General features: G+C 46.4%; 1 protein-coding gene across 1 annotated transcript in view; it reads left to right on the top strand.

Annotated features, from left to right (window-relative positions):
* Positions 1 to 318: 318 nt before the first annotated feature.
* mical3a (microtubule associated monooxygenase, calponin and LIM domain containing 3a) overlaps positions 319 to 10137 on the top strand; it is a 73684-nt gene continuing 63865 nt past the window's right edge. Inside the window, exon 1 of the mRNA XM_084477307.1 lies at positions 319 to 488. The gene's annotated coding sequence lies outside the window, so the exon portion shown is untranslated. The remainder of the gene's footprint in view (positions 489 to 10137) is intronic.

Genomic DNA, 10137 nt, shown 5'->3' with positions numbered 1-10137 from the left:
CAGGAGTTAATCTGGATCATGATGGTAATTACCGGTCTGAGAGCAGAGAGAGAGAGAGAAGCGAACAGGAGTGGGAGGGGAGGGGGAGACGAGGTGTTGTGGTGGCGGGTGGGGGGGGAGCCGGTGCAATCGTACACGGAGCAAGAGGGAGGAGCCTTCAGCTACAGCAGGCTGCTCAGTCCACTGACCTTGGAAAATGTGAGCGAGTGAGGGTGGAGAGACAGAGAGAGAGAGAGAAATGGGAGGAGAGAGTAGGGGCAGACCCACACACAGACACACACACACACACACACACTCACGTTCAGAGGCGTAAGCTTACTGACAGAGTTCCAACACTGCAGATCTGCCTGTTTCTTTATCGCTGTCAATCTGTGCTGTGCTTGTGGCTGAAGGGGCTAGCAGCCCAGCCGTTGAAGTCGTGTTGCGGGGAAGCCATTGGAAGTAGAGGACAGATGAAAGGAGATAGCCTGTGTAGGCTGTGTTTTCTCGTGAGTACGCTAAAGGCTTCACCTCGTCTCACGTGTCATTTCCCTGGCCATTTGTTGTTGTTGCCAAGTGCCCGTGGTGGTATGAAATAATGAAGGTTTTCTTGTTTGTGAATGTCAAGGTGTGTGCGTGTTTCTGTCTGTCTGGGAATGTCTGTGTGTTGATGTGTTGCTATGTGAGTGAGTATGTGTGTTGATGTGAAGATATGTGTGTGTGGGTGGTGTGTGTGTCAGTGTGTGTGTGTGTGTGTGTGTGTGTGTGTGTGTGTGTGTGTGGCTGGGTAGATATACGTCTATGTGTGTGTGTAATCATAATATTGCAACATTGCCATGAATGTCAAAACTCAGGAATGTATGCATCTCCCCATCTCGGTATTGTGGGTGTCATACTGCGCCATGCCTAAGAAGGCAGTGTGTGAAGGACTGCCTGTCCTGATTATTTTATTATATTGTAATCACTATTTAATCAATTCTGGCACGACATGGTAGTCAGATATCAGTTTGAATTCCATTTTTACGACATTCATAGCTTCGGTAAACACTCCCTTGAGACAGCACGTAATGTGTATTCTGCACGTAAGAAAACATGGTGTCTTATTTGTTTACCGGCATGGACAGCAGTGTGGCCAATGACAGCAGGCTATTCCTGGCTGGCCAATAGGGACTCTTGATGCAGAACACCTGCAGTATTGAGTGTTCAGGCTTGAAGTCACCGGCCAGTGCTGCTGCCACCAAGCAGGCAGGCAGGCAGGCTGACAGAACGTCACTATGTTTGACTTCCCAGTTGTATGGTTATGCTATTAGAATTGGCTGAATGCCGGCGTTGTGAAACCAAAGAAATGTCTACGGTAGGTATGCGTGTAGAATGCTGCAAGGCGGTAACGAGAGAGCACTGGCATGCACGTAGTTACACAGACACACATGGTCCGATAGAGAGTTGCAGAGTGAAAGAGAGAGGGAGGGCTGCGGGGGGGGATTCTACATTATCATGGTGTGACATCATCACATCTTCCCCTGAGCACCAAGCACCACCGAGTACACGTTATCTGCACTGTAGTCGGTCAGTTTTCTCATTCCTCGTTCTGACGTTGGACGGTGTCATCAGGCTGAGAGAGAATGGGAGCTTGCGGGGAAGGAGAGAGGGAGCTACATTTCGTCTAAGCTAATCTTGAGTTCAGGGATCGGCCAGTGACACTGAACACTTGGAAAGCATCGTGGTTAAGAATACCTCACACACACACATGCGCACGTACACACACGCACGCACACACACATACACACCCACACACACTTGACTCTGTGTAGGGGAAAGCCTGGACCCTTAGGGGGGTCTGTGTTTTCATAACAGAGAGAGACTGCAGTGGTGTGGTCGTGAAGGTTAGGGTAAATGAAAGGGGAAATGTATTGTTTTGTTGCAGTTGTGTCGTTGTTGCTAAAGGCTAGTGGCTCTCCGACACCCTGTAGCATTGCGCAGACCAGTGCTATCTCCTAGAGTAGCACTTTAACCTACTTACTAAAATGGTATTAGATGGAAAAGGCAAAACCTTTTTATGTTTATGCAGGTTTTATAATACTGTGTTCAGGGTCAATCTCGCTTTCTCGCTTTCTCTCTCGCTATCCTTCTCTCCCACTCCCTCTCCCACTCCCCTCTTTCCATTTCTGACTCTGTCTCCCCTCTCTGTCTCTCTCTTTCCCCTGTCTCCGTCCACTTGCACCTACAGTAGCGGACGAGACAATGTGTGACATTGTATGCCATTGTGCTGTGCTGTGCTGATTGCTGGAGGCAAGTAGGAGGCAGCTCTCATGTGATGTATTTATGAGGGAGGTGAAAGGCTGTCATTCATTAAGGAGATGCCCCCCCCCACCTTGTGCACACCCACTTCACGCAGCCGTCCTACCCGTCAGCTGCTTCTGCTTGTTCCTCCTGGCACTCAGCACACATAACGATGCCATAACGATGATTTAAAACGAGACGATTTATGTAATTAGTGTTTTTTACGGATGAAAGATTTCAGCAAAAGCCGGGTGACTAACTGGTGTTTTTGTTCTGAGTGACTAACTTTAAACCTAACCATAGGCGAGGTACTGTCTGTGTTTCCATGCTAATAAAGCTATTTTGAAATGTTCATTGAGCCCTCAGTTCACAATGAGCATGAGAATAAAAGTGATGTATTTTCAGGAGCTGAGCTGCTCTGGTGTGGCCCAACTGCATTTTAACAGCCCAGCCTGTTCTGTGGACATAGCATGTGTGGGAGTTGTTCATCTTGGCTTGGAACTGAATTAGATTTTCTAACAGGTCGCATACAGGACATCTCTCTGAAGAGAAGAAGCTTTTATGCTTCATGGTTTGCTTGAGTTTCTGTGTGTGTGTGTGTGTGTGTGTGTGTGTGTGTGTGTGTGTGTGTGTGTGTGTGTGTGTGTGTGTGTGTGTGTGTGTGTGTGTGTGTGTGTGTTTGTGTGTGCACGCGTGGGAAATGGTTAGAAAGAGAGATGCGTCTGTCTCCACCTATCTGCGTGTCCATGTTATGGTGTTAATTTTTGTGGCTTTGGGTGATTTTTTTGTTCATCTAAATATTTGGGAACAGCCAGACAATGGGCGTTGTTCTTTCTGCTCTGATGGGAAATGTTCCTGTATGTATCAAAGTGTCCCTACGACTGTATGTATGGGCAAAGTAATGCACTCAAGAGGAGAGCCCTCAATCTTACCCCGCCACTTAACGTCCAAATGACAATCAGTAGATAATCTCATGAAGCTATTGTTTCTTAGAATGGCTCAGGAGGGGCAGATGGTCTGTGTGTGTGTGTGTGTGTGTGTGTCTGTGTGTGTGTGTCTGTCTGTCTGTCTGTCTGTCTGTCTGTCTGTCTGTCTGTCCGTCTGTTTGTCTGTGTGTGCGTGTAACCTTAGTCAACTAACATTGATCAATTGTACATCTTTTACAGAGAGTCGTATCTAATTACGTCATGACACAATTTCTAATGTATTATTAATCCGTCCCACCTTGACAAATCTGGAGAGGGCAGGACAGTAGCGACCTTCTCTCGGAGGGAAGCTGCTGTACTTTTGTCGTCATCAGACCTCGTCTTGAACATTACAGAGAGCTCTCCAAACGGTTGGTGTCAAGGTCTGTCTGCATCTCTTGGGTTTTTAATGTCATATTCCCTCTCTTTTATAAAACCCATTATAGTCCACCGTTCCCCACATGGCAAACGGACACCAGTCCAGTTTCATTATACTCGAGATGTGTGAGACGTGTAGAGTGCAGATGCAGAAAGGAGGTGAGCTTCTGCTTGGCCACATGCATCCAGTGCAGTCAACCACCCACGGTTTGGTTTACTGCTGGCGTGGGTCCTGTAGTCTCCTGGAGCCAAGCTGCTCTGCAGACATCAGCTCACTGCAGTGAGCTGGCCTAAGCATATAGACACACAAACACACACACACTGTGGGTGCAGAGGAAAGGAATGGATTCGCATTGATTCATTGAACCCTGTCGTAAGTTTCTTCCTCTCGGATCGGTGTCAGTCAGTTTGTTTATCTACCTTAGAGGTGCCGGTCCGGGGAGCCATCTTAAGCAGATGAGCTTAAAGAGTTAATAGCAGGAATGGAGCCAGCAGGTGAGGGCTATTCAAATGACGGCTTCAGCCTTTGTAATGGCCCTGTGATGCCCCTGTCCATTGTTAAGGTCATCTCATGTTCCGTTTGGCTTTTTGCCGCTTTGCTTTTGATTTTGGCTTCAACATGCAATTCTTATAATTTTGTTTTCCCCCCGTGTCTGGGAACCATGGTGATATTTTGCACACCATTGGTTTCTTAGTTTACCACAGCCAGATTTGGGGTTAGGACCACCTTCGTTGATTAGAAACTTTGCTGCTATAGCGATCCAATGTTGGCTACATATTTGCCCCAAAAGTTGTGTTTTTATGCCTACATTTTACAGTTTGGGCAAAGTTCTCTTCAAAGTTCTCTGCTATTTTGTAGTTGAGTTCTTATAGTTCCCATAGAGATTCTTGCATTGGGCATGGTTTCCTCACAAGAAGATAGTCCAATGGCCCTGCGTCATCTGAACGGACAGAATAAAAAGAAGCATCCAGAGATGATTTACTTCCTGTTGTTTCAGCTTTATTTGGCTGAATAGCAACGTATGTGCTTTGCATTTGTCCTCACTATTTCCAGGAGCCTCAGAAGGACGAATAAGGAACACTTAGTTGTCAGTGATGCTGATGAGAAACACTGTGGAAAATCTTTAACAAACCTAAGTTTAGGCTCTAGGTAGTCTAGTTGCTACTTTACTTTGTCACAACCAAGAGCAATGAACGTACAATCAGACATGCCAGACTAACCTTAGAAGGCCTGTTCAGGTATTTCTTCCCTAAGTTTCCTGAGAACACAGGGCACTATATAATCACCTACCTGATTAATCACCTACCTGATTACCGTCTTGGCTTCAGTATCTGGTTTCCTGCTGAGAACTGCTTAAGTTCCAATCTCTGCCATGACCCCCACCATGACACCGGATTCAACAGATGACACATGTTGAACTACGAACCCGGCATACGCAGGGCCTCATGCGAGGATGAGTCTGTTCCATGCCAAATCCAGCATGAGCAGCTATCCATTCACTGAGATTCTCTCTCCAAGACCCCCTTTCTTCCTCATGATAGACAAGTAGAAGCATCTGGTACCGTTTAGTTCACCACTTGGACTAGTGTGGTAGAACTTGTCCATGCTATGCTGGATGGTTTCAACATAAAGTGGTCTTGTCGGATCTGTTGTGCTACTGCCCACTTGTCCCGGCGCCTTTGCCTCGTTTCTCTGCAATGTGTTTTTGATTTGCTCCGATTGCAGGATGAGAACATAGAGACGGTCGTAGCTACCATGGTTATGCTCTGTGTGTACACTTGTGTGTGCGACATGCATGCATTTCACGTGGATGGGTTTACCTCCTTGAAATATTGTAAACGAATGTAGGCCAATGCAATAAATGCTTAATTAGAAGCTTGACAGTGTATTTTATAAGCAAAAGATCCAATTAACAGTTCAAGCTTGACTTACCTTTGACAGAACGCTTATTTCTATTTAGTGTAATTACCTTTTATTGCAGACAGTGAGTGGCCCAACGTGTCAGAAAACCGGGATGTGTGAGTGTCAGGATGTGGCCGTGGAGATGAGTAGATAAACAGGAAACTGAGAGCTTCCTCACCTCCAAGTGTACACACAGACACACCTTCAAGTGTGCACAGACAGACGGGGAGGGGGTGGTCAGAGCTAAGGCTAGAGCAGGTGTACGCCTAGAAACACATACCCGCCGCATGCTGACACACACACGTACGCACACACACAAGTGCACACACAAGTGCACACACTCACTCACTCACTCACTCACTCACTCACTCACTCACTCACACATACACACACACACATACACAGTATCTCCCTATATTTGACTCGCTTGAAAACAGTCACACACACACACACACACACACACACACACACACACATACACATGTGGGTAGTTTACCCAGAGTGCAACAGTGCAGCTGTCTTCCCCACTTTTCTGCCTCAATCCCACAGGGATCATTTGTCGAGCAGACGGGGTGTCAGTTACACTACAACCAGTGTCACCCTTTAACCTCCAAGAGGGGCTTCACATATGAACACGCCAGCAGCGGTGCTCAACATGTAGCATTTAAACCGCTCAGACACCACAACACGGCCACACTCAAAGGCCTGAATACAAACTGCTGCATCATCACAGGATCAGCTTTCAGGCGAAGAATGGCAAAAGCCTTTTTAAGGAGAAAGATCAACATCAAGTTACGTATTGCAGCGGGGGGGATTTGGTTGATTCATTTGACTTTAACTCCCACATGGCACCAAGGAAGCAAACTCAGACTCCACCACACATAAATGTCATGCGGCATCGACTGAGTGCACTCAAATCATTGAAGAACCGCTATTGAAAGCCAGCAGGGCAGAAACTCGAGAAATTGTATTGAGCGCCTTGATTTTTTTAGATCCTTTAAAAGTTAGTATATTCCATATTTCTATCATATTAAATGATTTGTAAGTTGTGCCGTAGATTTCCGTCTTAAAGTAGTCAGTCCTCCTTTCCTGAAGTATGTGTAGATCATTCCTTTACGGGTTTCTTCAGTGCTCGTTTCTATTTCGAGGGCCATTCTATTTGCAAGCATCAACGCAGACAGCGGGAGCCTGGTGGTTCCTCCAGGAATGTGCCACTGTATCGGGAGGTGATTTCTCTGACAACTGGATTACACGTTTGGCTCTGCCCGCTGGGCTGGTGTGGGTTGGAGGCAGGATTCGCTTGCAGTTTCAACACAGGGGAGAACTCGTCGCGAGTTCTCTATAGCACCTTCGTGTATAGGAAATCCACAGGGCAGAGAGCAGCATAACACGTGCAGTGGAATCTTTTTTGTGGTTTGCATTAGTTTAAACGCCTTCGGCTTGTACAGCTTTAGCGTCGGAACTTCAGAAGGCATGCAATGCATCTTGTTTGCTTATAGCATGTCAGTACGGGGTGCGGTCACAAGCTCTTTTTGTGTGTGTGTGTGCATGTTCCCTTGAGTGAGTGTCTACCTATTTGTCTGTCCTCCCTTTACTGCCTGTGTAAAGGTCATTGAAGAAACAGAGACATGGAATTATAAATGATGCAGCAGCGATACAGCCAGACAGCCGCTAACCCAACCCCCCACTCTCCCTCCAGCCTCTACCAGCCACACAGAGATGAGCTGCTGACAGGGGCTGTGTCCCAGGGAGAATAGTTACCATGGCGATGTGTTGAATCACGCTGCAAAATAGACTAGCCTGACTCCAGAACCCCCTGAAGTGTCCCAGCCCCACGGCTCCACACCCTGGCCAGGAGAGGAGGAAGAGGAAGGGCTAACTGGTTGTTAGGGGATTAGTGTTTTGATGGGCGGTGCCCATGCTTGTATACAAGAGATGCTTCACTGCAATCATGTTCTACCTATTCAATGTAGCTATGTGACAGTCCGGGCTGGGGCTAAGTTTGTGTCGTTGTTTTGTTTTTGTTTTACTGCTCAAGGTCAAGAGGGAGATGGATATCTATATCAATATCAATATCATGCCTATATCTCAATCGCAGAGAAGGCTATTAGTGCTCTTTCAATCAACCTGACCTGCTACCCTGGAATTACGAGACATGTTTGGTGATAGACAAACACAAATCAGCATGACATTCTCCATCACTGTCTTGACTTTCTTTGCTTGAACGAATGCTGTTACCAAACGTCGATGAGACAGGATGAAACATGTACACGTGACGCATACATAAGAAGAGGCCTCTTTGGTGTGTGAGGTCAGACCTCAACACTCACATTATCAGAATAGCTGCAATGTGACGTTATGTTTGTTGCATTCCTCGCAGGCCTGTTTTTCATTTATACAATTAAGAAACATTTAGCTGCACTGACGTTGCGGTGCGGTTAGTCCACGTGCTTGCAGAACACCTGGTGTACATTGGTGATTCATTCGGAGAGGGGATTGCGCAACCTCTACATTTACTTTAACAAGGATATATTATAAGCCACACATGTGTCGCAGCCCTGGTGTGGCTCTATGCGGTACTTTGTTTTTAAATACCGTTCATGTTGTGTGTCTAAGCTCTGGACAAGCGTTATAAATAGTTGTGAAAATGTCAGTGGTCATGCACAAAGCGCATAATTTGATTGAAATCATTCTTGGCATGAAAATAACCCAGCCTTCCTTTAACAACTGAATAAAAAAACAGCGAAATGGTAATTCCATACTTGTCAGCCACTTATGCATAATTAGCAGTGACTGTTGGCCGTTCCAACTTGTTTCCCTGGAAGGCTCTCTCTCACGTCATGTGTGAACTAGGGGATAGAGCTGCAGTGCTTTATAATACTTTGAACTCCCTGAATGTCTCTCTGTGTTTTATTTTTCCTCCCTTCTTGAAAACACTCTGAACTGTTAGTTCCTCCTCCAGGCCCCTCAGGTCCTTCTCATTGGCTATGGCCTTTGTGTACTTCCCGACGGTCCTGGACTGCATGTGGGATCCTGCCGTGAGCTCGGCGCTGAAGGACCTGGACTGTGTATTTTTCCTCTCCTGATGTGCAATCCATGTCAGTGACATAGGCGAGGAAAACACCGCTGTGAGAGTTACCAGGGCGCACGCACTGTCAGACCGTCTTGCAAGCGGCGAGGGGTAGAAACGGGAGAGAGACAGAGAGATACAGAGAGAGGGAGAGAGAGCGGGCGACAAGACAAAAGCAGTCCTGTCCTCTGACTTGCGAGATAAAGCGTTCACTCACCACTTCTCCCTTTTGTTAGGGGTTTTCTGGCCTACGTAATGTTTATTCACCACAAGGTTTGTGTGGGTAAACACATCTACTGCTGGGCCTGTGTGTTTGTTTATTTAGCTATAATGGAGGATTAGACGGGGACAGTAGCGAGCTCTCAAAGTGTGTGACATACTTCGTAACATTCCCAAGCTATACATGTAAGAACTGCCCTGCATGGTGCTTTGTGGGGTAGCATGCGCAAAAAGATAGGTTCTGGGTCTCTCATTAATAGGTTTTGGTTCTCTCTTGCAGAGGTTTTGGGTCTTGGGTGAAATTGAAGACCTGCATGTCCTGCATGGTCTCTGAGGTTCAAACAGCTCATGCTTAGGATCGTGTTCACAGCACACTGATTACAGCAGCAGTAGTATGTGGTCTGTGTGCCTGTCCCTGATTGCCTGATAACACAGCATTGAGACACTATTTTCCGTGAGACTTTGGAAAGAGGTAAAGGGATGGAGAAAGTAAGAGAGGCGGAGAGAAGAAATTGCTGGAAACGAGAGAGTTAAAGGGAAATAAGAGGTAGGCAGCAAAGTGAAAGAAGGACAGATTAAGGAAAAGTGGGGCAGAGAGAGAAAGTGACAAGCAAGAAAGATGGAGAGAGAGAGAGGGAGAGAGAGAGAGAGCAACTTGGCAGTGTTGTAAAATGCAATTAAAAGCTGTTTTCAAGGACACACTGTTAGACTCAGCAGATTGAGCATTAGACTGCATCACTGCATCATCACTACCAGGGTTGAACTCAAACCTCCTCTCTGATAGAGCTTGACACAACAAAGTATTTCACAATCAGAAACCATCAGAAATGACCAGAAGACAAGCATGTCTAGTTAAGCGTGGCGAGGCCACCATTGCATAACCATAACCGTTAATGCGGGGGGCTTTAACAATCTCAAAATGAACAAAGTGTTCATGCAAGGTGGGATTGTGGTGCTCATCAATATGCACTGAAGGGTGTATGGGTATTTGGCACGAGAAAACACATGGCCTTCTTGAAGTCTATAGGGAATAATTCAGTTAACTTTCGTACAAGGCACCTTGACATACATAAACCTATGACATAACACTAATTGCCTGCTCTCAGATCCTATTAAGATCAGATGAGGTTATAATAGGGTTAGTGTGTCTTGTGCTTGGAATATAAGGTGGCTTAGACCTGGCTTAGGGGTGTGATCGTCGTATCATCATGATACATGATCGATTGAAGGTGCTACTGAGTTTGACGTCAGCCGTATGTGTCGCCTTAACCAATCCCATGCACAGGCATTCCCCTTAGGGCACGTTAAGGGTAGGACTTGTCTCTTCCCAGTCGATCCTGTGT

This window comes from Micromesistius poutassou (genome assembly GCF_964030765.1).
Source record: "Micromesistius poutassou genome assembly, chromosome: 13".
Taxonomy (NCBI): Eukaryota; Metazoa; Chordata; class Actinopteri; order Gadiformes; family Gadidae; genus Micromesistius; species Micromesistius poutassou.
The sequence above is the reverse complement of the archived record's forward strand: the minus strand, read 5'-3'. Positions and strand labels throughout refer to the sequence as shown.